Consider the following 13,728-nt stretch of genomic DNA (forward strand, 5'->3'; position numbering starts at 1 on the left):
AATAGTGCACCTTCGGACGCAGAGCTCCAAGTCCGCGTCAATACCAGGCCACCAGACGTGGGATCTGGCTATGGCCTTCATGAGAACGATCCCCGGGTGCTTGCGGTGGAGCTCCTGGACAAATGCCTCTCTGCCTCGCAGAGGCATGACTACTCGGCTGCCCCACATCAGGCAGTCTGCTTGTAGTGATAGTTCATGCATGCGCCTGTGAAAGGGTTTTAATTCCTTGGGGCAGGCATCGCGAGCCTCTGCCCAGTCACCGGTTAGGACACATCTTTTTACTAAGGATAACATGGGGTCGCTGGCCGTCCAGGCTCTGATTTGGCGAGCCGTCATGGGTGAACCTGTGGTCTCAAAGGCATTGATTGCCATGACTATCTCAGTCCTGTTCCTCAGACCCTTCCGTGGTCGCCAGGGGTAGCCTGCTGAGCGCGTCGGCACAGTTGTCTGTGCCTGGTCTGTGCCATATGGTATAGTCGTAGGACGCCAGCATGAGTGCCCACCGTTGAATTCGCGCCGAGACGTTGGCGTTTATTGCCTTGCTCTCGGATAGGAGGGATATGAGGGGCTTGTTGTCGGTTTCTAACGCGAACTTGGGCCCGAAAAGATATTGGTGCATCTTTTTGACACCGTACACGCACGCGAGCACCTCCTTCTCTACCATTCCGTACCCGCGCTCCACCCGCGAAAGTGACCTGGAGGCATAAGCTATGGGTTGTAATTTGCCCGCACTATTGACATGTTGCAAAACACACCCGACCCCATACGCTGACGCATCGCATGCGAGAACGATCTTTTTCCCTGGATCAAAGAAAGTCAAAACACTGTTGGAACACAGAAGGTTGCGTGCCTTATTGAAGGCGCGTTCCTGGGCGTCCCCCCAAAACCAAATGCACCCCTTCCTGAGGAGCACATGGAGAGGCTCCAGCAGCGTGCTTAAGTTCTGCATAAAGTTCCCAAAATAATTGAGTAGCCCGAGAAAGGCGCGCAATTCTGAGACATTCTGGGCCTGGGTGCCAGGCGAATTGCATCTGTTTTGGACTCTGTTGGGCGGATTCCATCAGCGGCAATCCTTCTGCCCAAAAATTCAACCTCGGGTGCGAGAAACAGGCACTTGGATTTCTTGACTCGTAGGCCTACCCGATCCAACTGCTTTAGTACTTTCTCCAAATTACGGAGATGGGAGTCGGTGTCCCTGCCCGTGATAAGTATGTCGTCTTGAAATACAACCGTTCCCAGGATGGACTTGAGCAGATTCTCCATGTTGCGCTGGAATATGGCAGCTGTCGACCTGATGCCGAATGGGCATCGATTGTACATGAAAAGGCCTTGATGTGTGTTGATGGTGGTGAGTAGCTTGGATTCCTCGGTCAATTCTTGCGTCATATACGCAGATGTGAGGTCTAGTTTTGAGAAAAGTTTACCTCAAGCCAATGTGGCAAATAAGTCCTCCGCTCTGGGCAGCGGGTACTGGTCCTGTCGGGAGACTCTGTTTATGGTAGATTTGTAGTCCCCACAGATTCGTACGGATCCATCAGGCTTCATGACTGGGACGATGGGACTTGCCCAGTCACTAAATGCCACAGGTGATATAATGCCTTCCCGCAGAAGCCTGTCTAGTTCGTGTTCAATCTTTTCCCTCATCACATAGGGTACAGCTCTGGCCTTGTGATGGACTGGTCTAGCATCCTGTGTGATGTAGATTTTGACTTTGGCCCCTTTGAAAATGCCCACACCTGGCTTAAAGAGATGCTCAAATCGCTTTATAACTGTTGAGCAGGAGGTCTGTTCCTCTAACGACATAGCATGGAATTCATCCCATTTCCAGTTTAGTTTTGCCAGCCAGCTTCTCCCCATCAGTGCTGGGGGATCTCCGGGGACAATCCACAGGGGAAGTCGATTCATTGTCCCTTTGTGTGTGACAGAGAGCATGGCGCTGCCGAGGACTGGTACGATTTATTTGGTATAGGTCCTTAGTTTGGTGTCGACCCTTGTGAGTTTTGGTCTGTCTCTTTTATGCGGCCACAGTTGTTCAAATTGTTGAGCGCCCATGAGAGATTGACTCGCTCCCGTATCCAGCTCCATGTTGACAGGTATCCCGTTGAGTAGGACCCTCATCATTATAGGAGGCGTCCTGTTGTAGGAGCAGCGGCCATTGATCGTGTTGACCCGCCGTACATCGGTGTCCCGGGTACTGTCCCCACCGTCTTCTGGTCCGCTTTCCGACCCATCCGATTCGTATACCAGCCGAGCTGCCGTTTCTTTGCACATGCGGGCCAAATGCCCTGTATATTCACAATTTCTGCAAACAGCCTGCTGAAATCGATATCCCCTTGACGAGTGCCCACCCCCACACCTCCAGCACAGACTGCTTCCATTGTTCCCAAAGAATGAGCTGCGTCTGGCTGATCTCTCTTGAACTTCTCTCAGTTTGTAATTGATTGCTCGCATTGTGGGTTGATGAGGTGTGAACGGCCATTCCTGTGGCCCTTGATGGCATCTGGTGCCACTGCCTGCTGTCGAGAGCCTGTTCTCCCGGTTTTGTCTGTGTGTGGGGGTAGCAGCTTGTTTAGTGCTGTGAACTTCTTGTTTCCGATATTTCGTTAGTTGTCGCACCTGCATTGTAAATCAACCTCGTTTCTTCTTCCCCTACCAAGAATGTCTGTGTAACCAGTGCTGTTGCCTCTAAGGTCAGGTTCTTGGTCTCTATGAGCTTTCGGAATATGCCTGCGTGGCCTATTCTTTCAATGAAAAAGTCTCTCAGCATTTCTCTCCTCAATTCATCGGAGAACTCACATAAACTAGCCAACCTCCGAAGTTCAGCCACGAAGTCGGGTATGATCTGGCCCACACAGCGTCTGTATTTGTAGAACCTGTATCTGGCCATGTGTCGGCTGCTCGCTGGCTTCAGGTGGTCTCTTACCAGTGTGCTCAATTCTTCAAACGACTTGCTTGCTGGTTTCTCGGGTGCCAGCAGATCCTTCATTAAAGCGTATGTTTTCGAGCCACAGCTGGTCAAGAGATGGGCTCTTCTCTTGTCTGCTTTGTCGTCTCCTAACCAGTCTTTGGTTACAAAGCTTTGCTGGAGCCTTTCTTTAAAGTCCTCCCAATTGTTTCCAGCATTGTACTTTTCATCTGATCCGTTGTTCGCCATTCTGTGGATTCTGTAATCTCGTAACTCGTCGCCACTGTAAAGTCCTGTACCCTCAGTACAGATTCACACGAGGCATGTAGTGAAGTCAAGGTCACTCTGGACCTTTATTTCACAGCTCTGGAATGCTGCACTTGCCTGAGACCTGTCCTTATATACCTGTCTCTTGCAAGTGCAGCCTGGTGGTAAGATTTGCTGGTGGTTACAGGTCATATCTTATTACATGTATAGCATGTTAGGATACAGTTATATATAATAATGTAAGATGCATGACAAAAGCAAGCAGGTCTCCTGTGGCATTGCTCACTAAGTCTGAGGATATGATGCTTTATTATAACAAAGTTACAGAATGTTACAACATAGAAACATGCCACTCAGACCATTAAATTATTTCCTCCACATGAGCTACCTAGTCAAATTGTATACTCCGTACTCACTTCCCATATCCTTTTAATGGTCAATTCTGATTCACCCAACATGCAATTTTCCTATTTTTGCCTTTCCTGATTTCTTTTTCATCTTGTGCTATTTAACCTATTTTAATCTTCCTACCTCCTTGTCTAAATCTAAATCTTACTTTACCTTCCAGGTGGGGTCTACTCTAATCTCTTGCTTCCCACTTGCTTGTGATATGTTAATGTTAAATACTACCTCAAATCTCCAAATAACCTTCCCACAAGGATATTGGTTCCAGTTCTATTCAGCTGTAGGCTGTTCTGTTGGTACAGCTCCAGGAGTCTGAACTTTATCCCCATACATCACACCTCTAGCCATGCATTTATCTCCCAAAATTGGCTGTTCTTGTCTGGGCTGATGCTGCATCTACTAGCAATGGCTTGATTATCACTGATGGTTTCTTAATCTTCCCCCAACTCCTGGAGCTGCTTTTGCAGGACCTGAATGCTATTTTTCCCTATCTCATCGCTTCATACATGTACAGTGTTTACTGGCAGATTTCTCCTCCCTTTCAAGGGTTTCCTTACCTGTTCCTTAATGTTCCTAACCCTGGCACCTGGGAGGCAACACACCATTTTACTTACATTACACAAGTGATTGTCTACTCTATTGGATCTCCATTACCACTGCATACCTACACTTAGCTCTCTTCCTTTGGGTGACCACTTACAATGGAGTTGGTTTTGATTACCCTTCTGAATTATTGCTTTTGTTTGTATGATTGGTTCCTGGGGTCCGTGGACCCCAGTGGGGGGTGTGTGGAAACTTTCCAGGGGGTCCGGGACCAGTGGTAATTTCCAGCCTGCTCCTCTTTTTATAAAACACACACCGATTCAGTTCTTGCGAATTATTCTCAACGACTGGGTCCGCCTCCTCACAGAGGCCCACAGCTCTCTCTCACTTTGCAATGAGCGCTCCCTGCCGGTTGAGATGATTCCTCTCCCTGGCCATCCTCCCAACACGTGATCAGAGCGCCTGCGGGGCCCTTCAAACACGTGGCTGAACATGTTCCCGCAAACACGTACAATCCCTCAGTGCCACTGTTGCAGAACACGCCAGCGGGAGAGTGTGGCAGTGAGTCATGGTTCCAGCAGCATCCCAGCATCTACATGGGTGCTCGTGCCATCATTCACCTTGATCAGCCGGCTTTAAAAATTTGTCCAAGTGGCTAATAGTGACCTTCTGTTGCAGCGGAGTACCGAGAATAGGTGTGAGAAGCAGGCACACCCATCTCACTGATATCTGTAAGTAAATACCTGTTTACTTAAAAGCATTTATTAAAACTCTCTACATGCAACACTTTCATAGTGTGAGTATTATATAGTATTGTAATTTAGATTGGGGGCAGGGAGCTGTGATAACTAATCGATTTGAAAAAGGGGTCCTTCAACCAAAAAGATTTGAGAAACACTGATTTATGCAGGTAGGATGTTTCCACTAGCTGGGGAGTCTAGAAGCAGGGGCCACAGTCTCAGAATAAGGCATCGGCCATTTAGGACTGAGGTGAGGTGAGATTTCTTCACTAGAGGATGGTGAATCTTTGGAATTATATCTATCCCAAAAGGCTGTGGAGGCTCAGTTGTTGAGCATATTCAAAACAGAGATCGATAGACTTTTGGATATTTAAGGGAATCAAGGGATAAGGGGATAGCGTAGGAAAGTGTTGAGACAGAAGAGCAGCCATTATCTTATTGAAGGGCCTTATTGAGGGGCCGAATGGCCAACTCTTGCATCTATTTCAAGTTCTTGTATCTGGCCCTAGGAGTTTCCTGCACTGCCTCTACTTGCACCCCAATGCTCGAGGAATCTAAATCCTTCCCTCCTGTGCCATGCCTCTCTGCATTTGCCATCCTAATCTGGCTGCTTCTATAATGGCTAAAGACTAGCAATCCTGCTTAATCTACCTCCTATGGATGCTCACCTCCGTCCCTTCCATTGCCTGACTATTCCTCTCTAGCTGTAGGGTGATGATCTCCTGCAATACCTGGACTAAGAGCCCTTCCTCTTTCTGGTTCCTCTTTCTGGCAACCCCCAAAATCGAGCGTGGGGATTGTGGTACACAATTAACCCACGTCCGTTCATAACATTGCAGGCAGCATGGTAAATTTATGCTACTTGCTGCCTTACATGCTATTCATTGTCCGCATGCCAGACACGAGACTCCCAAAGCAAGCACTCTACTTGGAACTCTTTCTCGGCAAATGAGCCAAAAGTGGGCAGGGAAAATGCTACAAGGGCACCCTCAAAGCCTCCCTGAATAAAGTGCAACATCCCCATCCCCACCGACACCTGGGAGTCCCTGGCCAAAGACCGCCCTAAATGGAGGAAGTGCATCCGGGAGGGCGCTGAGTACCTCGAGTCTCATCACCGAGAGCATGTAGAAATCAAGCGCAGGCAGCGGAAAGAGCGTGTGGCAAACCAGTCCCACCCACCCCTTCCCTCAGTGACTATCTGTCCCACCTGTGACAGCGACTGTCGCTCTCGTATTGGACTGTGGAAAGTGGGAGAGATGTCCTGTATCCGCAGGGGGGCAGAACACCTTCCAGACAGATGCTCTGGAGGCAATGAGAAGAACTAGTGGCAGATGTCAATGCCAGGAGTGTTGCTCCAAGAATATAAATGCAGTGTAGAAAGAAATTTAACGACACGAGTTGTCAAGGTCAGTGAGTTCATCTTTAAATGGCACATCTTACTAACTGCACCACTAGCCTCATCACTGCTCAATTCACTATACCCCCATCACCAACCTACCAACAATCTCTTTCAGTCAGTACTGAACTCTACAGTTCATGTGCGTTCCCTCACCCTCGCATTCTAAACTGTTACAAGCCTTGTATCCATAACTCCCAGCTCTCGCACACTGGCAGCTATTCAACCATGACAACCGCATCACCCAAACATATTGCACGACACTCACTGACACACTTCCCTCTTTCTGCCAGGAGATAGCGCGTAACAGCAGACAATAGCAAAGGACTGGAGGAGGACAAGAACGCCTGCATATTTTAACCCCATGGAGGAGACGGGGCTGGCGATCATGGGAAGGGACATCGCTGAGGCCGTGGCCACTGGCAGGGCTGAAGCGATCAATGATGAGGGTGTCTGCATACCTAATCCTTCTCTCAACCCGCATTTCCTCTCCCCTCACCATAACCCTTGTCCCTTTTTCATTTCAGATAGCCGAGAACTGCAGCCTTCAGTAGAGGAAGGAGAGAGTGACGATGAAGAGACACCGTCACTTGATCTTCCAATCGCAGCCACCAGCTCGAATACTGACACTGCGCTTATTTTAGAGGCTAGGATAGAGGAGGGATCTGCACATGGTGAGACACAGGGCACAGGGCGGGGGGGGTAAAAGGATTGGGGAGGTGCAAGCTCACTGGAGGGCAATGTTGCACCCTGCTGCAATGGACTTGGAGGAGGACTTTGATTGGCCAGGCTACAGAAGAAGGCGGATAGGTGTACATAACCAAATGCTTGGTGCACAGGAAAACCTGCCAGAAAGCCTGCATTCAATGTCAAGGAGCATGGAGGAGTCCAGCACCAACCTTACCACGTGCCTTTGCACAGAGCTTGGAGTCCATCCAATATGTCAGCGCACCTGTGGAACCCACCATGATGCAGCTTCTGATGGCCGATGTCACAACTTCAATTGCAGCACGAACAGCTTCCATTGCAGCACAAACAGCAGTCTATCAAAGGTCTGAGTGGAAGCTCAGACTGCTGCCATTATGGTTCTGGATACCACTGTTCAAAGGAGCTCCCAGGGCATCACAGCAGTCCATCCATCTGTTTTCTAACAGAGTACTAGGATTGTTGAGGCGCTGCCCCAGGAGAGTGGCAATGGCTCTGTGGAGAACGAATATGCTGTCCTTTCTCAGGATGACAACATTTTGTCCCAACCCTGCCACTCCGCCAATACCCTTGCTGTTGCCTGTCAACCAGCCAGCCCAGACTGCTGTAGCCCTTGGCTGAAATGGTGCAGTCTGAAGCCAGGCCTTCACGGCCCAGAGCAGCTCGAGGTCATCCTCCAAGGCCATCTGCAGTCTCTTCAATTGGAGGTCAGCAGCCTTCCACCACCCATGCTACAGCCACTGGGAGAACACATTGTAGGTACACGGAAGATGGGCACTAAAAGAATGCACAAGGGTGATTCGGTTTTTTTTATGCATTGTCATGATTGAACTTATAAGTGTGGATTGGAATGTACATTTTTTTGTGATTTTTATTTTTGTGTTGTCGGAAAGAGGAAGATGTTGTGGTCAGTGATCGAGGAAAGATAAGGAGTGTGGGACTGTTGGTGAATGGAAAGGTGTGGTTGTTACTGGTATCGCTCAATAATTATTTGATTATGTAGAGCCTGGGCAGAAAGCGGTGGTCTACATTGTAGCCTCTCTTCCCTCTTGCTGTTCCCTCTCCTGCTGCTCAGCTTCTTGTCTGATAGGTCGTGGCAAGGGTTGTTCTTTCATAATGGCCAGGTTGTGCAGCATACTACCACAAATCTTGATAACGCTCAGCTGAGTACTGCAGGGCTCCTCCAGAATATACCAGGCAGCGGAAGCTTTGCTTGAGGACACCGATGGTGTGCTCTATATTGTTCCTTGTGGCAGCATTGTATACCTGCTGTGTGCGTGGGTTCTGGACCAGAGTCATGAGCTGTGTCATGAGTGGGATAACCCTTGTTGCCCAGCAGCCAGCCTTTGAATTGCTGTGGTAGATTAAATATATTTGGCACAGAGGACTGCTGCAGAATGAAGAAATTGTGACTACTGCCAGGATAGTGGCATTCACCTACATCTTGTACTGTCTGTGGTCGCACAACCTGCACATTGAGGGAGTGAAATCTCTTTCAGTCCATGAAAATGGCTGAGTTCACATGTACGTACGCAAGGCAGTGTACGTGCAGTCAATGGCACCCTGCACCATGGGGAAGCCTGCAATACAAGCAAGCCCTCATGCTCGCTCCACCTGCTTGTCTCTGGCAAGAGGGAATGCGATGAAGCTGTGTCTTTGTATAGAGAGCCTCAGTGACATCCCTTATGCAGCAGTGTACTGCAAACTGCAAGATGTTGTTAATGTCTCCAGCAGCAGTCTGAAAGGAGCCAGACGCATAAAAGAGCCACAGTCATCTTGGCAGCTGCAGGCAATGCAATCCTTGCCCTGCTTTAAGGTTGCAGTTGTGGCTGCAATAGTTGGCATATTTCAGTCATGACATCTTTAGTAAAGCGAAGGTGTCTCATGCATTGGTCTTCACTGAAGTTGCGGTAAGAGAATTGCTCCCTGAAGACTCAGCGGATATGGCCTTCTGCTGAGACACCACCTCCATCTCCTCCTCCTCCCACTTCTAGCAACTTTCCTGTCATGCAAAGCCTCTGTTCATTCTCCCAGTCATGCTCGATTCCAAGAGGAATTCCTACCACAAGGCCACCTGTGTCTTGGAAGCAACTTGTTTTAACACTAGCTTTTAAATGAACAAAAAAGTACTTCAGCTCCAGTCAGCCCATTCCCTGTTGACTATTTTTAGATGTATAGGAAAGCTCCAAAAACATGGAGAGTTGCACCAGCAGCCAGAAGAAATAAAGCAGCAACTAACCTGTAAGCAGTTCATGATCCCTTTAGGTAGCGCTGATGGGGGCTTCACGCTGTTTGGTGTCGTGTTCAGTTGTGCGAGTTTAAGACGAGGCGTAGGCTGGAGCATAGCGTTTGTAAATGGCAGCGCTGGCGTCAAATCAGCGTTGCACACTGATTGATGTCATAATCTGCATGCTGCCAGCGGTCATTAGGTATGCATGAGCAACCCTTTTACCATGATGGCATCCGGCGCACTTCCCATTGGAAGTGTGTGCGCGCACCTCCGACGCCATTTTTGCACGTTAGGAAGCCCCGTAGCGCCTGAAGATTGGGCCCAATTTCTCCTCCATAATCTTGCAGCCACCCACTTTTGGATTGGAGCTTATCCAAATCGCACCCGTTCACTCTGTTTTCCTTGGCGGTACAGTGGCCCACCACCTTGCGTCTAGTGCCCCCACCCCCCCCCCCCCCCAAACACACATCGCAACTCCTGATAACACCACGACCCTACTACCACCCCAGTTTATCTCCACCCCTCCCCTCCTCCTTCCACCGGGAAACTTTACTCCCAACAGTCTTCTTTCATGCTGGCAAAGCATTTTTAAAACAGTATTAACTGTTTAAGTGCCTAAGAAAACTTAAAAAAAACTTTTTAAGCTGGAAGAGGCCTTTACTTTTCTTTTTAACTTATCTTTACAGTCGGCAATTACATGATAATCGGTCATAGGGCTATGAAAAGTAAACCGCCGGTGAAACCGCGCAAGTCGCTTAGCGGCAGGAAGCAGCAGTGGCCAAGGTAGGAAAGGAGTATTAATTCACTGGTGCCTGCTGCTCTTAATTTACTAATTCATTGCTGTGCCTGCTGCTTTTTGAATATTAATTTATGGACTGCTCTGTCAGATTAGCTGGTGCGCCAGCTGCTCCCATTAATATATTGTCTTTGGTGCCCACTGCCCTCGGTGTGCCAGGTGTATCATTAGTTATTTCATTTACTGCTCCATTGAGTAACTAACTGGTTGCTGTGCCTGATGCTCCATTGATTTATTGATTTGTTGCAGTAACTTCTAGTCTTATGAATTTATTAATTCACTCTTGTCCATCTCGCCCATTTAATTTGGTGCCTGCTGCTCCATTAATGTAATTCATTCGCTGCTGTCTACTTAGTTGTGCGACAATGCTAATCGGTTTATTTTCGTTGTTGCTGGACAATCGGGACAATCGTGTGTTGCTTTCTGTGCTTCAGGTTCATTGCATTGTGACAAAAAATGAGAAAGTGTCTTCTTCGAATTTAAGTTCTCTAGTTTGCTTTATATGTTTTTCTCAAATCTACATGCTATTGTAGTAGCCACTTCTGTTTGCACTGTGTTAGGGTCTGACATCACAATCTTTGGGAGCATTGAGATGAAGCATTCCAACATTGACTCCCCATGTGGGTACGATGGGCAATTAATTAATAACACACACATATTTATGGTAGAATTTTTAAAAATATATAGCTTCTCAAAAGGAAAGGAATTAATTTAATATTCTTCCACTGATTCTTTAATTTCTCAGCACGCTGAATTAGCTTGACCTATCTCTTGCAGGTTCCAATTTGAGCAAATCAACTTGTTTAAACACCCCTGAAATAGCTGTTGGGGCTCCTTCAATTTAAATGACTGTGTTATTAAATGTGTATTCAATTTAAAAAGGAGTTCACACAACACTGTTTAAATTATGTGGCTTGGTTCCTGTCTCAAATCTGTAAACTTAAACAAACCTCGCAACATGTGTATTGTTTTAGGCTGCAGCAGGGTTCTAACTGCAACGGTGTTTAATTTTTAACAAAATCATCCTGTATTGTGCCTGGATTAGAGAGACAAGGACCACCTAAAACTGGAAAAAATACTTAAATTCTATCATCATTCCCTTTATTCCAAAACACTTAAAATATCATCAAAGGCAGTCCCTTGAAATGAGAATGTCTTGCTTCCATGCCAAAAGAAAAGATGAGTTCACAGGTGTTTCGAATGAAGAACCCGAATTATATCCTCAAGGGTGGAAAGATGCCTGTGCGTGGATTTTTTTAACGTGGGGTGGCTTTTGCACACCAGCCATCACACAGGCTTGACAGAGCTAGGACAAGGTCCAGTAGCAAGGATTAACCAAGACGACTGGAGACCTGCTCTGCTGCACGGACCTAGTGCGCGCACACATCGCAGTGTGGGCTGACCCGTGCTGCCCCTGGGACCCTGGCCCGAACTCAGGCCTCCCCTGGGCCGCCCCGATCACATCCCTCCACAGACTCTCGCCGCACCTTCACCCCGATCTCGCTGCTCCTGCTGCATCTGCCCACGCTCCAATCACCGACCTGGACCTTGCCATGCCTGGTCCAGGTCGTAAGCTACATGTAAAACCTGCTGCATCAGTCTGCACACAGCCTGCATCACTCAGGTGGAGGTACGAACGCCTGTCTTGATATACCCGAGGTGGGTAAGGCCTCCTGCCCAGCACCCTACGAGCTCTGATGTTCCTGATGCGATGAAGTCGAATCAGTTGTCTCCTATGTAGCACCATGATGCAGAAGGCTCGCACAAGGTATGGCATTGTCAGTATTGCCCCCATACTTAAATTTAACCTTTGAAAGAAGCTCAAAACGGCAGGAAAGCAGGCATGACAGGTTCACAGTTCTCTCTCTCCCCAAGGTCTGTATGAATGGACCACACCGGAAGGTCTTGTGACTTCTCCTCTCTTTTCCCCGCCCCACCTTAACTAATTGCAGTCTTGTGACTACTTCTCTCTTCCCGCCCCCACCCCCCTTAGCTAATTGGTCTTGTGACTTCTCCCCTTCTCTCTCTCCTTCCTTCCCCCACCCCCCAACTCATCGCAGTCTTCAGTGCAGAAGGCTTCCGATCTGCATCTCTCTCTCTCTCTCTCTCTCTCTCCCTCGCTCGCCCTCTCTCTCCCCCCACCTCCATGGCTTGTTTTGTAGACGAGCCCCGAAGTCCGGGCGCGGGGCTGATTCTACTGGCCAAACCTACGACCCTCCAGCCCTGCTTCAAGACATTCGATGGTGATGTGCGAGTGAGTTTTTAAAAAAAAAAGGAGAAAACTTCTGAAATCAAACAAATTTACACTTACGTTGACGAGTTTTTAAAAAAAAAAGTTGAACATTATTATTGATTTTGACAGTGTTCTTGACTCCCTGCAAAATCTTTCAGCGCCGATGTTGTGAATGTGCGCTGGTTTTCATAAGTGCCCAGAAGGTTTTTCGGGAGTGGCCAGATAAGCCGATGATGGGTTCTCAGTTGCATGATATAATCCCCCTCGCCTTATCACACAACATATTATATGCAAATATGCACACAATCATTTCAACTCGAACCTGAAAATATCATGAGAACTACCACTTTACTAAAAATGTCACTTCAGTTATTCAATCACTACGTCAGTGGAAGTAGTGATATAATATATGTTAGATGGCATTAAAAAGTCTACCCTCTAACTCACTAAGCAACACTGAGAGATCTGCTAAATTACTTTATTCTTTATGCAATATACAGACAGATGTATGATTCCTGCATAATGATTTTGAACAGCATTTGTGATGTTTTCAAATCCCTCCAGGGCCTCGCCCCTCCTTATCTCCCTCATCTCATCCAACTCTATAATCACTCAGACCTCTGCGCTCTGCCTATTCTGGCCTTTTGAACAACCCCGATTTTAATTGTGTCACAATTGCCGTTTGTGCTTTCAGCTGCAAAAGCCTTAAGCTCTGGAATTCCTTCCCTAAACCTCTCCGTCTTTCTACCACTCTCTCCTCCTTAAAACCTGTCTTTGACCAAGCTTTTGGTCATCTGCCCTAACATCCCCTTGTATGGCTCGGTGTCAAATTTTGTTTTTGTTTTTGTTTACACTCCTGTGGAAGTGCCTTGGGACGTTTTATTACATTAAAGGCGCTATATAAATGCAGGTTGTTGTGTGACAGTAGCTATTCTGTGACACCTGAAGTAATCCCTGCTTCTATTCCATCAGTCCCTCCCACCACCAGTGGCGCTGTGCTACAGTGCCGCATGTTGTCTTGGTTAGCCCATTATAGAGTCATCGAATATTACAATACCAAAGGATAGCGTACTGCCCATTGCGCAAGCTTCCATTTCCCCTGCCCTTTTGTCATACCCTTGAATCCTATAGAATCTTATAGCACAGAAGGAGGCCATTTGGCTTGTTGTGCCTGTGCCGGCTCTTTGAAAGAGCTATCCAATTAGTCCCACTCCCCCTGCTCTTTCCCCATAGCCCAGCAAATTTCTCCCCTTCAAGAAATCATTTTTTGAAATATTTATTCTTTTGCCTAGGCTCAGTGGGAGGCTCTCTCGCCTGAGTCAGAAGGCTGTGGGTTCAAGTCCCACTCCGGAGACTTGAGCACATAATAAAGGCTGATACTCCAGTGCAGTACTGACTGAGCACTACACCGTGCCGTCTTTCCGATGAGATGTTAAAACCGAGACCTCGTCTGCCCCCTCAGGTGGACGTAAAAGATCCTATGGTATTATTCATGTGGCCCTTACAGC

At 47.7% G+C, this 13,728-nt stretch overlaps 1 protein-coding gene across 4 annotated transcripts in view; it reads left to right on the forward strand.

Annotated features, from left to right (window-relative positions):
• topaz1 (testis and ovary specific TOPAZ 1) overlaps positions 1–13,728 on the forward strand; it is a 116,567-nt gene that overhangs the window by 65,584 nt on the left and 37,255 nt on the right. The window lies entirely within an intron of this gene.

The sequence above is a fragment of the Pristiophorus japonicus genome, chromosome 1 (assembly GCF_044704955.1).
Source record: "Pristiophorus japonicus isolate sPriJap1 chromosome 1, sPriJap1.hap1, whole genome shotgun sequence".
In the NCBI taxonomy this organism is placed as follows: Eukaryota; Metazoa; Chordata; class Chondrichthyes; family Pristiophoridae; genus Pristiophorus; species Pristiophorus japonicus.